A 4,008-nucleotide genomic window follows, 5' to 3' on the forward strand; every position below is an offset into this window, starting at 1 on the left:
TTAACCTACCAAAGCTTACTAATTCCACGGCTCATCATCTTTTAAAATGTTGTTTGTTTGGACCGAGTGGATGGTTCAGAGGTTAAGAGCACTGGCTGTTTTTAAAGAAGACCCAGGTTCAATTTCTAGCATCTGTATGGTGACTCAATAACCATCTGTAACTCCACTTTAGGGGAGCCGACACCCCTTTTCTGGCCTGCACAGCCACCAGACAAAACACCTACACACACAAAATCAACATAAATCTTTAAAAAATAAATGATGCTGGCGACCTTCCTAAAGGAGAGGAAGGAGATGGAAATAAAGCTCAGCTGTAATGTTTGACTAGATTTGTGAGTTGGATCCCTACTACGGGGAAAACAAACAACTAAATTGGTTTCTCTGAGAGGAAGGGTGGTAGTAGGACTGGGTGTGGTGGTGCACAGCTGTAATCCGAGCCCTGAGTGGGATTATTAGGAGGATCAAGTGGTCAGAGTCAGCCTGGGCTACATAGTGAGACCTAGCTGCAAAGGCTTAAGAGAGGACAACAGGGAAACAGGCTCATGCCGGTTCCTTTTCAAAGCAAGAGCACACAGTAGTAAATCAACTTTTACAAATATTTCTTTGGTTTGATAAAACAAACTGATTAACACAGGGAAAAATAGTACTTTTCTCAATTTATTTAATCTTCTGCTTTCAACATACCCAGAGTCAGGTATTTAATCAGTGAATTTTTTCCACGTGATGCCCATGGTTGTTTATCTAAGGATCGCCCTATGTACTTTCTAAGCATGTCTAAGCAATAGGAAAAGGCGGTTTCCCTTTCCTTCCTTCCTTCTTCTTTCCTTTCCTTACTTTTCTTCTTCTTCCTCTCTCTCTCTCTCTCTCTCTCTCTCTCTCTCTCTCTCTCTCTCTCTCTCTCTCTCCTCTCATTACATCGGAATGTTTTTCCAAGTGTCTTTTGTGACTTACCTAATGTCCCCTATTCTGCCTGGCATGTAATTGTTAAGGAGATAAAGGAATGAGGAACCACAAGGAACAGAGGGGAAGAGAATTCTGTTATGGAACATTGTATAACCAGTGGGGGTGGGGAGGATTAATATAGGTCTACCTTATGCATTCCTCTGAGGAGGGTAAATAGTGAAGACACGTTAGAAAGCAGTCTCAAGTTTAAAAACAAAACAAAAACTAAGGGCCACGGAGACAGCTCAGTGGATAAAGGTGCTTGCTACTCATCCCGATAACCTGAGATCAAATCCTAGGCTCCACATCGTGGAAGGAGAAAGTTGTCCTCTGACCTCCACGTGTGCCCTGTGGCCAGTTCCACACAGGAACCTTTGATAGAGCCGTGCCTTAAGGGGGGAGGAGGAGCAGAGCATAAAAATGAAAAGAGAGAGAGAGAGACTGCTGGGGGGCGGGGAGGGTTAGGAGAGGAGTGTGGGGACGGGAGATGGATAAGGGAGATGGATAAGAAGCAATCCAAATAAGGGCCCTGTGGAAAAGCCAAATGGAAATCTGTTGTTTTGTAACTCAAAAAACGTAGTGGTTTTTTGGGGGCGAGGGGGTTAAATAATTAGAAGGGAGATACTCTGAGTGGCTGGATAATGCTGCTCCCAGAAGCTGTGGGTTACTTAAAAACAGAAATGACCTCATCACCGGGTGGGAGCTGATGCTCAGGGAGGCTCCAGAGGCCCCAAGATAGCATAGGCTCTTGTCGTTCTTGGTTGCCCAAAGACTAGGTGATAAGGCTCTATACCTAAAGATACTACACACCTCAGCTGCACGATATAGAGTAATCAATCTAAAACTAAATGAACACTTCCTTCCTGGTGGGATATTTCACGGCGCCAGAAGGGACTATGCAGGCTGCAGGAGGGAAATCAGCATCAATGGTCTGACTTAGCTCTGAACCCTGGGCACTTCGATGCTAAGCTGCCAGGCAAGATGCGCAATGGTGGCAAGGCTACCACGGGGTAACCAAATGCTCTTTGGTTGGATTTGAGGCCCTCAGGAGGGAACCCATGCTTGGTATATTTTAAACCCATCGAAACCACTTATCATTGGATCTAAGGGGGGAACTCAACTGACTTATAAATATCTGTGTTTATTCTAAATATCTTTTTTTTTTTTTTTTTTTTTTTTTTTTTTTTTTTTTTTTGTGTGTGTGTGTGTTTCGAGACAGGGTTACTCTGTATAGCCCTGGCTGTCCTGGAACTCACTCTGTAGACCAGGCTGGCCTCAAACTCAGAAATCCGCCTGCCTCTGCGTCCCAAGTGCTGGGATTAAAGGTGTGCGCCACCACTGCCCGGCTTCTAAATATCTGTTCTAAATATCTGCGTTTATTCTAAATATCTGTTCTAAATATCTGTACCTTTAAAAAAATGATGCCCTCAGCCTTAATCCTGGAAGCATAAGCAGTGGCGAATACAGACTCATGGCTGCTTACAAAACACCGCGCGCAGGTGGAGAATGCCATTCAGCTAGTCACAGCCATGCCACGCACAGTGCATGCTGGGACGCCATTCAGAGTGCCACCCACAGCCATGCCACGCACAGTGCATGATGGGATGCCGTTCAGAGCGCCACCTACAGCCATGCCACGCACAGTGCAGGCTGCGGACGACACCCAGAACCTACCTTGCCTGCCTCCATGCTGCGTGACTCTGGAAGGTGGTGGAGACACCACCACCCTTGCCTGCTGCCATGCCATGCTGAGCAGATGGGTGAAGGGCACCCTGAGACCCATCTGTCAGCATGCCTTTAGGTGCAGGTGGAGGGCGACCAGAGGCTCTCTAGTCACATGGCCTTCCGACAGCAGTAGCCACTATGGGGGGGGGGCACAGATGGGACAGGAAGATAAGAGGGACAGTTTGAACATTATGGAGATGGAACTAGAGATGCAAGGGTGGAGAACACCCTGTTGTAAGTAGCTTGCCTTACCATCTGAGGTCACGGTGACGTGCCATGCTGCTGCTGAGGGCCATGTCTGGGTCCATAGCCATTCAGCAGGAGGGGTCTGTGCCAATGTTAGTGGCTATATTATCACTAAGGATCATACAGATGTCCTTGGTCTGCGCCGCCACCTGTGACCACGCTAATGTCTAAGGGCTGCGCAGAACTGGCTTTGCCCTTCACTAGCTGAGGAAGTCTGGAGAGCTGATCCTACTTCTCACCGGCCACAGCCCTCAGGGAGAGTAGGCTCTGCACCTTGCTTGGGCAGCACAGTATAAGCTGGTCCTGGTGGCATGAGAGTAAAAGAGATGACCCTGCCCATTGCTGGGTGAATTAGCCAGGGCAGTGTTATAGAGCTTACCTTCTAGCATGGTGGCATGGATGTAGGAGATCTGGCAGGCTGACCAGCTTTCACCCAGACCCAGATCCAGGGCTTTGAGTTGGTCCGCCCCCAAATCTACATCATCTGTGAACTGCTAGAGCCTGTGAAAGGGCCGGTCCTGCAGATCCAAAGCTACAGGATCTCCATAACACCAGGCAACGACAGGATATCCAGGAGGAATACCAGTGAAGATCTAATATTGATAGTGCAGCAGAAACTAGGCCTTGAAGCAGACCAGTGACTCATTGCAATGAACATTTGCAAGTGAAGATGTGTGGACAAAGGACAATGTATGAGGGATAAGGTTTTCTGTGGGAAACACTGTGACACACGATGAGATGTTCTCTATGCCCTGTTTTGTTTATTCTTTTATTTTTATTTCTTTTTTTAAAAAATGAGTTATTTTATTGTAGGAAGGAGAAAATATGCTGGTCAAGTAGAGAGAAAGAAAGGAAAGGAAAGAGAAAGAGAAAGAGGAAAGCAAGAGAAGAGAACAAAGAGCAGAGAGGAGAGGGAGAGCAGGAGAGGGAGAGGAAGTTATTTTTATTTCTTATTTCCTTTTGCAAGGGCAGAGAGCAGATAGGAAGTGATGCGAGATGAGTGGGAATGAGGTATATGATGTGAAACTCACAAAGGATCAATAAAAAGTTAAAAAAAAACAAGAGAGGGAATACCAAAACTCAGGAAGTACAATT

This window comes from Mastomys coucha, unplaced genomic scaffold (genome assembly GCF_008632895.1).
Source record: "Mastomys coucha isolate ucsf_1 unplaced genomic scaffold, UCSF_Mcou_1 pScaffold16, whole genome shotgun sequence".
Lineage (NCBI taxonomy): Eukaryota > Metazoa > Chordata > Mammalia > Rodentia > Muridae > Mastomys > Mastomys coucha.